The sequence below is a fragment of the Mobula birostris genome, chromosome 7 (assembly GCF_030028105.1).
Source record: "Mobula birostris isolate sMobBir1 chromosome 7, sMobBir1.hap1, whole genome shotgun sequence".
In the NCBI taxonomy this organism is placed as follows: Eukaryota; Metazoa; Chordata; class Chondrichthyes; order Myliobatiformes; family Myliobatidae; genus Mobula; species Mobula birostris.
This window is the reverse complement of record NC_092376.1, coordinates 171728091-171744731: the sequence shown is the minus strand read 5'-3', so window position 1 is coordinate 171744731 and position 16641 is coordinate 171728091. Positions and strand designations below refer to the sequence as shown.

Genomic DNA, 16641 nt, shown 5'->3' with positions numbered 1-16641 from the left:
TTTTTATACTGCAATATTTCATGACTCTAGGACACCATGATACTCTCTATCACCTTCCTGTATGATGGCTTATTGTTATTTGAGATACGGCCCACTACAATGGTATCATCTGCAAACGACAGCAGAATCTGACCATGCAGTCATGACTGTACAGGGAGTATCGTGGTACAGTACTGTGCAAAAGTCTTAGCCATATATATATATATTTGAGACACCTAACATTTTTGCATAATTCTGTATTTGTCAACGTGGAGTGGAGAGTGTGTTTGTAAATCTGGCAGGAGCAAAGGATGTTGGGAATGGCAAGGGTGGAGCGCTGTGGGAATGGTGTGGGACGGATGACAGGGGAACGGTGTGCTACGGATGAGGGGAACAGTGTGCTACGGATGAGGGGAACAGTGTGGGACGGATGACGGGGGAACGGTGTGGGACGGATGACAGGAATGGTGTGGGACGGATGACGGGGGAGCGGTGTGTGACGGATGACAGGAATGGTGTGGGACGGATGAGGGGAACGGTGTGGGACGGATGACGGGACTGGTGTGGGACGGATGACGGGGGAATGGTGTGGGACGGATGACGGGAATGGTGTGAGACAGATGACGGGGGAGCGGCGCTGGACTGATGACAGGGGAGTGCCAGGGCAGAGGTGGCATAGGTGCAGACATACCCAGCCCTGAGATATCAGGCAAGGTCATTTGATTCCATAAGACCATCAGACAAAGGAGCAGAAGTCGGCCATTTGGCCCATCGAGTCTGCTCCACCATTTTATCATGAGCTGATCCATTCTCCCATTTAGTCCCACTCCCCCACCTTCTCACCATAACCTTTGATGCCCTGGCTACTCAGATACCTATCAATCTCTGCCTTAAATACACCCAATGACTTAGCCTCCACTGCTGCCCGTGGCAACAAAATCCATAGATTCACCACCCTCTGACTAAAAAAATTTCTTCACATTTCTGTTCTGAAAGGGCGCCTTTCAATCCTTAATTCCAAACAATTGGTTTATTGATCATTTCAGAATGTCTCATTGGTGCTTCCCTCTCCCCCCTCCCCCCTCCCTTCCCGTATTCCCAACTATGATCCCCTTCTCGCTGCCCCCTTCCCACTCTCAGTCCCATATCAGAATCGGGTTTATCATCACTCACATATACGGTGATTTTTTTTGTGGCAGCAGTACAGTGCAATACCTAAAATCACTACAGTACTGTGCAAAAGTCTGAGAATTGCCAGCTATATGTAAGTACCCAAGACGTTTGCACAGTACTGTACCTCTTGTTCAAGAAAGATAGCAGGGATCAGCCAGCTTATTACAGACCAGTGTGTTATATGGCCATGGTAAGGAAATTATTGGAAAACTATACAGAAGTCAGGATAAATCAAGTTGGGTAGTCTTGATATAATGTTGGTAAAGGATAAATTTGTCTGACTAATTGAATCAAATATATTGAAGACACTACTGAATGTGCAGTGAGGGGAGTACAATTGGTCCCACATGGGAATCTGATCCAGGCAGCTGGAGACCATGGTATCCAAGCGGTTTAGCAAATTGGCTTGGTAATTGGACACAGAAGATTTTAAACATATACATTTATTTTAGAGATACAGCATGGAACAGGACCTCCTGGCCCACCATTGATTTTAACCCTAGCCTTATCACTGGACATTTTACAGTAATCAATTAAACTACCAACTGGATCATAATAGGTTGCTTATGTTTGGAAGCCTGTGAACATTGGTGCATCTCAGTGACTGGTGTTAGGGCCTTCACATAATGTACAATAATGACCTGATGTGAATGTGGAGGTTAGATTAGAAGACATGAAAATTAATTGTGATGTTGACAATGAGGTGGGTAGTCTGATTACTGAACAATGTTCAATTGGTAAATTGTGTAGAGCAATAGCAGATTTTGCATCACCCAGAAAAATAAGGTCGTACATTTTGGGAGGACTAACTAAGAAGAGGACATAATGAACAGTAAGCAGTCAGAAAACTGAAGGAAAGAAAACACGTGGATCTCTGAAAGTGGCAACATGGGTCGTTAAGGAGATGAAGGCAAATGGCAGAGCTGGGATATACCATAGAACACTACAGCACAGAAAACAGGCCATTTGGCCCTTCTAGTCTGTGCTGAAACATTATTCCGCTAGTCCCATTGACCTGCACCCAGTCCATAACTCTCCTGACCCCTCCCATCCATGTATCTATCCAAATTATTCTTAAAACTTAAGAGTGAGCCCGCATTTACCACGTCAGATGGCAGCTCATTCCATACTCCCACCACTCTCTGAGTGAAGAAGTTCCCCCAGTGTTCCCCCTAAACCTTTCCCCTTTCACCCTAAAGCCATGTCCTCTCGTCTTTATCTCTCCTAATCAAAGTGGAAAGAACACATTTACTGTGTCTATACCCCTCATCATTTTGTAAACCTCTATCTCCCCTCGTTCTTTTGCGCTCCAAGGAATAAAGTCCTAACCTGTTCAATCTTTCCCTATAACTCACTCCTGAAGACCTGGCAACATCCTAGTAAATCTTCTCTGCACACTTTCAATCTTATTGATATCCTTCCTATAATTTGGTGACCAGAACTGTACACAATACTCCAAATTTGGCCTCACCAATGTCTTGTACAACCTCCCCATAACATCCCAACTCCTATGCTCAATACTTTGATTTATGAAAGCCAGGAGGCCAAAAGCCTTCTTTACAACCCTGTCTACCTGTGATACCACTTTCAGGGAATTATGTATCTGAACTCCCAGATCTCTTTGTTCCTCCACGCTCCTCAGTGCCCTACCATTTACTGTGTATGTCTTACCTTGATTTGTCCTAGCAAAATGCAACACCTCACACTTGTCTGCATTAAATTCCATCTGCCATTTTCTGGCCCATTTTTCCAGTTGGTCCAGATTCCTCTGCAAGCTTTGAAAGCCTTCCTCACTGTCCACAACGCCTCCAATCTTAGTGTCATTAGCAATCTTGCTGATCCAATTTACCACATGTGGGGAAGGAGGTTTAAAAAAAACCCCACAGCTGCAGTGCTGTGGCCACAATACTATAGGTAGAATGTGAGAAGGTGCTGGGGAGATTCACCAGGTCATTGCCTGTCATGGAGTGGTTCAGTTATGAGGTGAGGCTGGCTTTGATTTCCTTGGAGTGGAGGAGCCGGGTGAGGGTGGAGAGGAGTGAATCTTAGAGGTAAATAAAACTGAGCGGGGCATTGTTAGGGAATATAGTCAGAAACATTCCCCTGAGTCAGATGCATTTAAAACTAGGTTTTTAAGGTTATTCACGGATATTATCTTACTGATAATGTAAATAGATTGTTACTGTAACATAATAGGTTCTGCATTGTTACATGCAGCTCAGCTTGAGCGTCAGTTGCATTTGCACAAAGCTACAGCGACACGCCCCACCGCAAAGTGACTGAGGCCCCCTACCCCCCCAAACCCAAAAGAAGGCAAATAAAAAGGTATAAGAAGTGAAAAGATGAAATATGAGTGTAAAAATAGCCATTAATATAAAGAAGGATACTAAAATTTCTTACAGTATATAAAGAATAAAAGGGAAGTGAGTGTTGATACTGGACCACTGGAAAATGATTCTGGTTAGGTAGTAATGGGGGACAAAGAAATGGCAGATGAACTTAATGGGTAATTTGCATCAGTCTTCACTGTGGAAGACACTAGCAGTGTGCCAGAGGGTCCGTGAGTGTCAGGGAGCAGGAGTGAGTGCCATTGCTATTACAAAGGAAAAAGTGCTAGATAAATTCGAAGCTCTTAAGGTGGATAAGTCACCTGGACCAGATGGACTACATCCCGGAGTCCTGAGAGAGGTTGCAGAAGTGGTAACAGATGCATTGGTCATGATCTTTCAAAAGTCACCTGATTCTGGCATAGTCCCAGAGGACTGGAAATTTGCAAATGTCACTCCACTGTTACGTAACCAGCAACACTGAATATCAATCGAGTCAGGTTATATAAAAACAACCAAACATTTATTAAACATGGATAAACAATAAAAAACAAACGAAAACCTTAACCAGAAGTTAACCGCTATGCGGCTGTTCAACAAATCGTCGCTCGGTACTGATGCTTAAAGCGATAAATTCGAAAACAGTTCTTAAAGCGGTAAAGTCAAATACAGTTCTTAAAAATGGTAAATTGGAAAGTCCAACAGATTTATACATCCATTTGGGAGAGATTTCTCTGGAGAAGGATTTCTTCATAGACGCGACTTTCCTGCTGGTTCTGTCCAAAGGATTCACGAGGAAGGAAATAAACGGCTTAAAACAACTGATCTTAATTTCTAGAGAGCACCCTGCATGAACTTCCTTGCTCTTTTGGCAAGAGTTATCTTTAATGCAGGTCGCTACTTCTTCAACGAAGACTCAATAAGGTCGATCCTTTATTAAACTGCCGAACGATACCGACTTCTCTTAATCCTTCAAGTCCTGTACTTCGATAAAGTCTTCACTCTCCAATACTACTGAAAAGGTACATCAACAAATCTAGCAGAAATTGCCAGTCCAGCACTATTGTACCTTGCAACAGAATGTAACACTCCGTTTTAAAAATGAAACTGCATCATAAAACAAATACGCAACGGAACGGAGACACTGACTAACGTTTTAGCTGGAAAACTAACTGCGTCACCAGAGATCTTCCCTCTTATACCCGTGGTGAACATGTCATCATGTGACCTCACATCGGCGGGAAAATTACATCAGGTGACCTCCAAAAGACCATTACATCATTTTCACAAGAAAGTCACAAGATCTCCTTGAGTTTTGGGCTCCACTCTTTAAGAAGGGGGGGGGAAGGTAAAAGAAAGGAAACTATAGGCCAGTTAGCCTAACCTCAGTGCTTGAGAAAGTGTTGAAGTCTATTACTGAGGATGAAGTTTCGGGGTACTTGGAGACTAATAATAAAATAAGTCAACATCATCATGGTACAGTAAAGAGAAATCTTGCCTATCAAATCTGTTGCAGTTCTTTGAGGAGATAACAAGCAGGGTGGACAAAAGAGAGGTAGTGGAAATCGCTTACTTGGATTTTCAGAAGGCATTTGATAAGGTGCCGCACATGGGGCTGCTTAACAAGGTAAAATTCTACGGTGTTACAGGAAAGATACTGATATGGATGGAGGAATAGCTGACGGGCAGGAGGCAGTGAGTGGGAATAAAGGGGGCCTTTTCTAGTTGGCTGCCAGTGACTAGTGATGTTCCTCAGGGGTCAGTATTGGGACCGCTACTTTTCATGTTGTTTGTCAATGATTTGGATAATGGAATTGATGGTTTTGTGGCAAAGTTTGCGGATGATACAAAGGTAGTTGGAGGGGTAGGTAGTGCTGAGGAAGCAATGCGATTGCGGCAGGATAAATTGGAAGAATGGGCAAAAAAGTGGCAGATGGAATACAGTGTTGGAAAATGTATGATAATGCATTTTAGTAAAAGTAACAATAGTGCAGACTATTATCTAAATGGGAAGAAGGTTCAAACATCAGAGGTGCAGTTGGACTTGGGAATCCTTGTGCAAGACTCCCAGAAGTTTAATTTACAGATTGAGTCTGTAAAGAAGTTAAATGAAATGTTGACGTCCATTTCAAGGGGAATAGAATATAAAAGCAAGGAGATAATGCTTAACCTTTATAAGACACTAGTTTGGCTGCTCTTGGAGTATTGTCAACAGTTTTGGGCTCCATTTCTCAGAAATGATGTGTTGTCATTGGAGAGAGTCCAGAGGAGGTTCACGAGGATGATTCTGGGAATGAAGGGATTAACATATGAGGATCATTTGGCAGCTTTGGGCCTGTACTCACTGGAATGTTGAAGGATACAGGGGGGATCTCATTGAAACTTACTGAAAGCTGAAAGGACTAGATAGGGTGCATGTGGAAGGGATGTTTCCTATGTTGGGGATATCCAGAACTGGAGGGCACAGCCTCAAAATTGAGTGGTGACCTTTTAGAACAGAGGTAAGGAGGGATTTTTTTTTAGGCAGAGTGTAGTGAATCTGTGGAATGCTCTGCCACAGACTGTGGTGGAGGTCAAATCCGTGGGTATGTTTAAGGCGTAAGCTGATCGTTTCCTGATCGGTCAGGATATCAAAGGATATGGCGAGAAGGCAGATGTATGGGGTTGCGTGGGATCCGGGATCAGCCATGATGGAATGGCAGAGCAGACTCGATGGGCTGAATGGCCTAATTCTGCTCCTTTGGCTTATAGCCTTAAATCTATCTGTTTAATGTGTGCTGTGTTTGATCTGGTGCAGGGTTAGCAATTCTGCTGAATATAATGAAAGGGGTTGATCTGAGAGAGGATATGGGGGTACTTGAGAGGGATGATACCAGGAAAGTGAACAAACTGGGGTTTTTCTCGACAAAAGGTCCAGTGTTGAACTCAATTGATGGAAGGTTTTGATCGAATAGCTATGGAGCGGGGCATTTTTAGAACTGTGTTTGTGTATCAGCCCATCCCATGATGGTGTTCCAATGTTCAATGAAGATTCAGCATAATGTCCCCGTTTTTCAGTTATATCCCACCAGAAATAAACACTGATAACAAAAGAAAATCTACAGATGTTGAGGCGGAGCGGGGAGGGGAGCTGCTTTGCTTCCTTTATTGCTTTAGTAACTTGTGGTACAGCTTTCAGTAATTTGTGTATTTGTACTTTGAGAACACCCTATGTTCTGCTGCTCGCTGTCCAAGTCACAAGTGGACTTCTTATCCTGATCAAAACATGCAACCTTGCATTTGTCTATGTTGAACCTCACTCAATTATTTGTTCTTCTGTAAGTTTATCAGTGTTTATGTTTAACTTGCTGCAGCTGCTCTCTGTGTTGATTACCCCTATCCCTACTTTGGTTTCAATCAGATTTCGAAATAATGTTTTAAAGGAGCTCTATTTAACTGTTTTTCTTTCAGTAATTTATTCAACCACTTCTAGTTAGCTACCTAATTAACTGTGTAACTTCCAGAAGCAAGTGGTTTACGACTTTTAAAAAAAAAACAACAATGTTTTGGTCAAACTGAAATGTCAGTTGTAATTAGATTCTAGAAAAAGATTAGGATTTAAAATCCTTAAAGTTAATTGCATTTAGCAAAATTGCAGGTATCGTACACTCCAGCAGAGAGTTGACAAGGGGATAAGACAGATTGATGAAGATAGGGCAGTGAATGCTCTCAGCGTGAATTTTAGGAAGGTGTTTCACTAAGTCCCTTGTGGTAGGCAAATGCAGAAGATTAAGATGCATGGAGTCTGTGGCAAATTGGCTGCTTGGATTTAGAGCTGGCTTGTGCATAGAAGGTGGGTAGTGATGGAAGGGACTTATTTGAGCTGGATGTCTGTAATCAGTGGAGTTCTCCAGGGACTGTGCTGGGACCTCTGCTGTTTGCGACATATATAAATGACCTAGATGAAAAGATAGATGGGTGGGCTGGTAAATTTGCGGATGATACCAAGATTTGTGGATAGTGTAGAAGATTGGCAAAGAATACAGTGCAGTTTAGACCAGTTGGAGATGTGGGCAGAGAAATGGCAGATGAAGTTTAACTCAGATAAATGTGAGGTGTTGCAGCTCAGTAGGGCAAATGCAAACTTGTTAAGGGTCGGCGTTACTGAGCAGAGAGGTCTTGGGATCCAAGTTCATAGCTCCTTGAAAGTGGCGACACAGGTTGATAAGATGGTTAAGAAGCTTATAGAATACTTGCTTTTATTAGTTGAGGCATTAAGTTCAAAGGTCAAGGGGTTATGTTGCAACTTCATTAAACTGTGGTTAGGCCACATCTGGAGTATTGTGTACAGTTCTGGTCACCCCATTATAGGAAGGATGTTGAAGCTTTGGAGAGGGTGCAGAAAAGGTTTACAAAGATGGTTTAGAGGGCATGTGCTATAATGAGAGGTTGGACAAACTTGGGTTTTTTTCTTTGGAGTGGCGGAGATCTGATAGAGGTTTGTAAGATTATGAGAGGCACAGACAGAGTAGACAGGCTGGATCTGTTTGCCAGGGTTGAAACATCCAGTACCAGAAGGCATGCATTGAAGGTGAGAGACGGTAGGTTGAAAGGGGATGTGAGGGGTAAGTTTTTTTTACTCTCAGAGAGTAAATGCCTGGAATGACCTGCATTGTGTAGTGGTAGAGGCAAATACATTAGAGCCTTTTAAGAGATATTTGGATAGGCACATGAATGTAAAGAAGATGGAATGATATGGACATGGTGTAGGTGGGAGGGATAAGGTTGGGGTGCTTAACTGCTGGTTCAGCATAACATTGTGGGTGGAAAGGCCAATTCCTGTGCTGTGTTGTTCTATGTGCCCATGTATAGTTAAACATATTTGACCGAATTGGATTGATCTCAGTATTTTAGTTACATATTTTATAACTCACTTTTCACAATTTTTCAATTTTTGACCATGTTTTCAAAGTGTCAGTTAGGAATACCACACTTCACACCTCAGCCCATTTCTCTAACTGACCTAGATTCCCCTGTAATTGAGAATTATCAACAACACCTAATTTTGTGTCATCTGCAAATTTACCGATCAAGCCTTATGCATTTGCATCCAAATTGTTTATATAAATAATGAATAATAGTGGTACAAACGCCCTCTCCTGCAGCATGCTGCTAGTCTCTGGTTTCCATTCTGAGAAACCACTTAAATCCACCACCCTCTGCTTCCTATCTATGAGCCAATTTTGAATCCACCCAACGAGCTCTTAATGAATTCTTTTTTTTGTAATTTATTTTTTTATTGAAGTTCATCATCAAACAAAACTTCCCATAAGATGTATTTCAGATCCTGTACATACATATCATAGTCATATTTGTCACAAATCTCCACATAATATTTATCTGAGGTATACACTTATAGAAAGGAGAGGAAAGAAAGAACAATCAAAAGAAGAAAACTATGTACAAAGTAGGGATTAATCTTTTTTTTAACAACATATTCATTGACTTGTGAGAATAAAATCAGGCCTATGAGGTGTTATGTAGTTAAACCATTTTTCCCAGTATGAATCAAATTGTTCCAACTTATAATTAACAGATGCTGTTATCTTCTCCATTTTGTAAATGTCCATTGTAATTTCCATCCATACATTTAAAGTTGGGCTCTCCTGTGATAACCATTTCCTGGTAAGGGTCTTTTTACCAGCCACCAGCAGTATATTCATTAAATATTTATCTCTTTTCAACCATTCTTGAGGTATATACCCAAGATATATGGTCTTACTTTCTAAGGGTATTTCACATTTAAAGATGTCTTGTAGGGCATTATGTATCCCACTCCAATAGTCTTTGATAACGGGGCATTCCCAGAAAATATGATAATGGTTTGCATTTTGATTTCCACAATTTCTCCAGCAAACAGGGAGGTTACTATTATATTGGGATTTCTAAGAGGGTGTAATAAAGTATCTTATCAAGCTTTTCCACCCAAACACCCTCCATTTCTGTGAACTGATACACTTCCATTGATACCTCCATATTATTGTCCAGTCTTCTTCAGATATTATTATCCCTCCTTCCTTCTCCCATTTTGTTTTAACGTATGAAGTCAAATGTGTTTTAAGATTTGACAAACCCTTATACACGCATGAAATGATTCTACTACCGTTGTCTGAATTATATGCTTTTCTAAATAGCTCTATCAGACATGTACTTGCCTTGGTTACATTTTTAACCGTCCTATTAACATACCGTCGCATCTGCAAATATCGGTAAAAGTCTTATTTTTCTAATAAGCGTTTCTCTTTGAGCATTTCAAAACTGAACAGTGTTCCTTCTTTCATTATATTGCAAATAGCTGTTTTTCCTTTAGCTGTCCAGTCCTTAAATCAAGCATCCAGTTTGTTCGGCGTAAAATCCGAGTCATATGCACACGATTTAAGAATTGCAATGTCTCTCTCTAGTTTATATTCTTTTATAATAGTTTTCCATATTTTAACAGTCCACTTCACCCATGGGTTATCAATAGTATTTATGTAACTTTGTAGGTTGTTATCAGCCAAAATTGCCTGTATGGGGATGGAAGGTATCCTCTCCTCAAAGTTTTTCCATTGAGCGTCATATGATGGATTGCACCAGCATATCACAGCTCTCAATTGTTCTGCAAGATAGTAATCTCTAAGAGAAGGTAGGTCCCATCCCTCCTTTTCTTTGGCTAATTGCAAAGTTTTGAGACGAACCCTGGGCCTTTTACCTTGCCATATATATCTTGATAGCATCTTGTTCCATTCATTGTATTGATTTTGGTTAATCTCTATTGGTAGGGTCTGAAAGAGATATGGTAGTCTGGGCAGTATATTCATTTTAATAGATTCAATCCTTGAACTGAGACCAAGAAAAGGAATTAGGTTCCATCTTGTTATATTTTCCTTAATTTTTTTATATATAGGCTGATGTGTTTCATCATGAAGTGTTTCGAGAGGCTTGTCATGAGGAACATCAAGACCCTGCTGCCCCCCCTCACTGGACCCCCCGCAGTTCGCGTACCGTCCCAACCATTCAACAGACAATGCCATTGCTATAACCCTCCACCTGGCCTTAACCCACCTGGACAAAAAAAGACATGTACATTCGAATGCTGTTCATAGACTTCAGTTCAGCATTCAACACAATCATTCCTCAGAAACTGGAAAGCTGAGCCTACTGGGCCTGAACTCCTCCCTCTGCAACTGGATCCTGGACTTCCTGACTGGGAGACCTCAGTCAGTCCGCATTGGGAGCAGCATCTCCAACACCACCACACTGAGCACGGGAGCTCCCCAGGGCTGTGTGCTCAGTCCACTGCTGTTCACTCTGCTGACCCACGACTGTGCTGCAACACACAGCTCAAACCACATCATCAAGTTCACCGATGACACGACTGTGGTGGGTCTCATCAGCAAGATCGATGAGTCAGCATACAGAGAGGAGGTGCAGCGGCTAACAGACTGGTGCAGAGCCAAAAACCTGTCTCTGAATGTGAACAAAACAAAAGAGATGGTTGTTGACTTCAGGGGGACACGGAACGACCACTCTCCGCTGAACATCGACGACTCCTCCATAGAGATCGTTAAGAGCACCAAATTTCTTGGTGTTCACCTGACGGAGAATCTCACCTGGTCCCTCAACACCAGCTCCATAGCGAAGAAAGCCCAGAAGCATCTCTGCTTTCTGCGAAGGCTGAGAAAAGTCCATCTCCCACCCCCCATCCTCACCACATTCTACAGGTTGTATTGAGAGCATCCTGAGCAGCTGCATCACGGCCTGGTTCGGGAATTGCACCGTCTCAGATCGCAAGACCCTGCAGCAGATAGTGAGGTCAGCTGAGAAGATCATCAGGGTCTCTCCTCCCGCCATCACAGACATTTACACCACACGCTGCATCCGCGAAGCAAACAGCATTATGAAGGGCCCCACGCACCCCTCATACAAACTCTTCTCCCTCCTGCCATCTGGAAAAAGACACCGAGGCATTTGGACTCTCACGACCAGACTATGTAACAGTTTCTTTCCCCAAGTCATTAGACTCCTCAATACCCAGAGCCTGGACTGACACCAACCTACTGCCCTCTACTGTGCCTATTGTCTTGTTTATTATTTATTGTAATGCCTGCACTGTTTTGTGCACTTTATGCAGTCCTGGATAGGACTGTAGTCTAGTGTAGTTTTTGTGTTTTTTCCTTAGGTAGTTCAGTGTAGTTTTTGTATTGTTTCATGTAGCACCATGGTCCTGGAAAATGTTGTCTCATTTTTACTGTGTACTGTACCAGTAGTTATGGTTGAAATGACAATAAAAAGTGACTTGACTTGATAATTGCATTCTGATAATTTTGCCAAATCTTTTGGCATAATGATGCCCAAATATTTGACAAACTCTGTTTGCTATGCCCAAGGATATCTACTTTCAATTTCTCTTGGTGGGCTATAGTTATTAGAAACAGGGATGGTGTTGGAGGATTGGTGTATTGCTCATGTTGTTCCATTGTTTAAAAAGGGTTCTAAGAGTAAACCTAGCAGTTATCAAGCCTGTGAGTTTGATGTCGGTGGTGGGTAAATTGATGGAAAGTATTCTTAGAGATAGTATATATAATTACCTGGATAGACAGGGTCTGATTAGGAGCAGTCAACATGGATTTGCGCGTGGAAGGTCATGTTTGACAAATCTAATTGAATTTTTTGGAGGGTACTAGGAAAGTTGACGAGGGTAAAGCGGTGGATGTTGTCTATATGGGCTTCAGTAAGGCCTTTGACAAGGTTCCACACGGAAGGTTAGTTAGGAAGGTTCAATCATCAGGTATTAATATTGAAGTAGTAAAATGGATTCAACAGTGGCTGGATGGGAGATGCCAGAGAGTAGTGGTGGATAACTGTTTGTCAGATTGGAGGACGGTGTGTAGCGGTGTGCCTTAGGGATCTGTACTGGGTCCAATGTTATTTGTCATATACATTAATGATCTGGATGATGGGGTGGTAAATTGGATGCGTAAGTATGCAGATGATACTAAGATAGGTGGAGCTGTGGATAATGAAGTAGGTTTTCAAAGCTTGCAGAGAAATTTAGGCCAGTTAGAAGAGCAGCTGAAAGATGGCAGATGGAGTTTAATGCTGATAAATGTGAGTTGCTACATTTTGGTAGGACTAATCAAAATAGGACATACATGGTAAATGGTAGGGCATTGAAGAATGCAGTAGAACAGAGGGATCTAGGAATAATGGTGCATAGTTCCCTGAAGGTGGAATCTCATGTGGATAGGGTGGTGAAGAAAGCTTTTGGTATGCTGGCCTTTATAAATCAGAGTATTGAGTATAGGAGTTGGGATGTAATGTTGAAATTGTACAAGGGATTGGTAAGGCCAAATTTGGAGTATTGTGTACAGTTCTGGTCACCGAATTATAGGAAAGATGTCAACAAAATAGAGAGAGTACAGAGAAGATTTACGAGAATGTTACCTGGAAAGACTTGGATGAGGGAATTAAATGCAGCATCTCCAAGTTTGCAGATGACACGAAGCTGGGTGGCAGTGTTAGCTGTAAGGAGGATGCTAAGAATATGCAGGGTGACTTGGATAGGTTGGGTGAGTGGGCAAATTCATGGCAGATGCAATTTAATGTGGATAAATGTGAAGTTATCCACTTTGGTAGCAAAAATAGGAAAACAGATTATTATCTGAATGGTGGCCGATTAGGAAAAGGGGAGGTGCAATGAGACCTGGGTGTCATTATACACCAGTCATTGAAAGTGGGCATGCAGGTACAGCAGGCAGTGAAAAAGGCGAGTGGTATGCTGGCATTTATAGCGAGAGGATTTGAGTACAGGAGCAGGGAGGTACTACTGCAGTTGTACAAGGCCTTGGTGAGACCACACCTGGAGTATTGTGTGCAGTTTTGGTCCCCTAATCTGAGGAAAGACATTCTTGTCATAGAAGGAGTACAAAGAAGGTTCACCAGATTGATTCCTGGGATGGCAGGACTTTCATATGAAGAAAGACTGGATGAACTGGGCTTGTACTCGTTGGAATTTAGAAGATTGAGGGGGGGATCTGATTGAAACGTATAAAATCCTAAAGGGTTTGGACAGGCTAGATGCAGGAAGATTGTTCCCGATGTTGGGGAAATCCAGAACAAGGGGTCACAGTTTGAGGATAAAGGGGAAGCCTTTTAGGACCGAGATTAGGAAAAACTTCTTCACTCAGAGAGTGGTGAATCTGTGGAATTCTCTGCCACAGGAAGCACTTGAAGCCAGTTCATTGGCTATATTTAAGAGGGAGCTAGATATGGCCCTTGTGGCTACGGGGATCAGGGGGTATGGAGGGAAAACTGGGGCGGGGTTCTAAGTTGGATGATCAGCCATGATCATAATAAATGGCGGTGCAGGCTTGAAGGGCCGAATGGCCTACTCCTGCACCTATTTTCTATGTTTCTATGTTTCATCTCCTAAGTTACAGAGAAAGGTTGAAAAAGTTGGGTCTTTATTCTTTGGAGCATAGAAGGTTGAGGGGGGACTTGATAGAGGTATTTAAAATTATGAGGGGGATAGATAGAGTTTGGATAGGCTTTTTCCATTGAGAGTGGGGGAGATTCAAACAAGAGGACATGAGTTGAGAGTTAAAGGGCAAAAGTTTAGGGGTGACATGAGGGGGAACTTCTTTACTTAGAGAGTGGTAGCTGTGTGGTTGATGCAGGTTTTCGATGTTGTCCTTTAAAGTTAAATTGGACAGCTATATGGACAGGAAAGGAATGGAGGGTTATGGGCTGAGTGCAGGTCGGTGGGACTAGGTGAGAGTAAGAGTTCAGCATGGACTAGAAGGGCCGAGATGGCCTGTTTCTGTGCTGTAGTTGTTATATGGTTATATGAAAGTAGTTGGGTTTTATCTATGTTGATCTCGTATCCTGATAATTGGCCATATTGTTCAAAGGATTGCATCAATTTAGGTAAAGAATATGTTGGTTGCCCTAGGTAGATCAAAATGTCATCCGCGTCACAGGCCAATTTATGCTCTGTCCCTTTAATAGTAACTCCCCTGATATCTTCATTTTGTCTGATGTATTGAGCTAATGGTTCCAGATATAATGCGAAGAGTAGCGGTAACCATGCACAACCCTGTCTCGTGCCCCTTTCTAAAACTATTAGATAAATATCCATTGATCTTAATCCTAGCAGTAGGATTGTCGTATAGTTTTAATAATTGTGTCATGAAGACCAAATCTATATAAAACTCTGTAAAGACAATTCCAATTAACCGAATCAAATGCCTTTTCAGTGTCCACGCTTATCACTATTGCTTCAATTTTATTTTTTTATATGATCCATAATGTGAAGTGTCCTTCGTATATTGTCTTGTGTTTGGCGTCATTGTATAAAACCTGTCTGCTCATTATGTATCAGTGTGGGTAGAAACTCTTCTAATCGTTTGGCCATGATGGAGGTAAATATTCTATAATCCACATTAAGAACAGATATTGGTCTAAATGACCCACATTCCATTTTATCCTTGCCTTCTTTCGGTATAGCTGAGATTATCGCCTCCTTCCAGCTGGGTGGCATTTGCGCCTTTCTTAGAGCCCAGTTCAGTGTGGGGAGTAAAATAGGAATTAACTCACTTCTAAATTCCTTATACCACTCTGCCATATATCCATCTGATCCTGGTGACTTGCTTAATTTAAGCCTACTAATTGCAGTTTTTAGTTCAGATTCATTTATGTCAGCAGTCATCGTTCTATTTTGTTCTTTGCTTAAAGTGGGTAACTCTAAAGAATTCAGGAAGGTGTCAATCTGGGCTATTCTTCCCCCTGGAGCTTTGGAATATAGAGTTTTGTAAAACATTTTAAAAACTTCTTGAATTTCACTTAGCTTATTTTTTTATCACTTTTGTTCTTGGATCCCTAATTCTGTGAATTGTATTTTCTGTTATCTTTTTTTTTCAGTTTCCATGCCAGTATTTTCATAGATTTAGATCCACTTTCATACTGTCTCTTTCAGAAACATTAAATTTTTTCTAATTTCTTGTGTAGCCAAACTATTAATTTCATTCCTAATATTTTAAATTTCCTCTAGTGTATCCTGTGCCAAACTCAATTTGTGTTTTTTTTCTAGTTCCTTCAACTTATTTTGTAATTCCTTTAATGTTTTATTCCTTGTTTTTTTCTTATATGAAGATATCGCTATAATTTTCCCTCTTAAGACAGCCTTCAGAGTATCCCATAGAATGGGAGGTGAAACCTCTCCATTATCATTGAATTCTAAGGAAAGAACAATTTCTTTTTTTAATTTGTTCCGTAACATAGGAATCATTGAGTAGACTTGAATTTAGTTTCCAAATAGTATTCTTTGGCTGTAGGTCAAAATCAACAGATAAATATATAGGTGCATGGTCACTTATATCTATTGTCCCAATTCCACAGGTGATTACTTTTTCTTTATCTTTTCCAAATATTATGAAATAGTCTATTCTTGTATATACGGAATGGGGGCAGAATAATGAGTGTAATCCCTTCTGTTGGGGAAAAGGTCCCTCCATATATCAATTAGACCAACATCCTCAAAGAGAGTGTTAACTTTCTTATGTAAGGACTTTGTTTCATAAGTTTTTCTATTGGAAGAACTTTGGTTGTAATTGTAAATTTAAGGCTCCCCCACATATCAAAAGACCTTCTGTTTCCATTACCATAATATTAGTAATTTTCTGGAAGAAACTAATATCACTTCCTGGGAGTGCGTATATATTCAATAAAGTAACTGGATTTCCGTCTATATTCCCCCTTACCAGAATATATCTGCCCTCCTCATTTCCCATTTCGAATACTTTTTCCAAATTTAACTTGCTTGAGATGAGAATAGCAATTCCTCTTCTATGTCCTGATTTATATGAGGAGAAAAACAAATTAGTGAAGCCGATTCTCTTTAATTCTCCACGCTTATTATCACTTAAGTGAGTTTCCTGTGAATATACTGTATGGGCTTGTTCTTTTTTCATTTTTGATAGAATTTTACTTCATTTGATTGGATTTAACAGTCCATTGACATTAAAGGAAATGAATTTTACTTTGTCCTTAGCCATGTGTATTTATCTGTTAGTATATCATTGAAATTTGCAGAATATAACTTAATCGATCGCTCTCACTGAATTCTGTGGAACCTTGCAGAGGC

General features: G+C 41.1%; 1 protein-coding gene across 6 annotated transcripts in view; it reads left to right on the top strand.

The window, feature by feature from the left end:
* The window catches only part of faxdc2 (fatty acid hydroxylase domain containing 2), a 104109-nt gene that overhangs the window by 5415 nt on the left and 82053 nt on the right, over positions 1-16641 (top strand). The gene's annotated exons all lie outside the window — the stretch shown is intronic.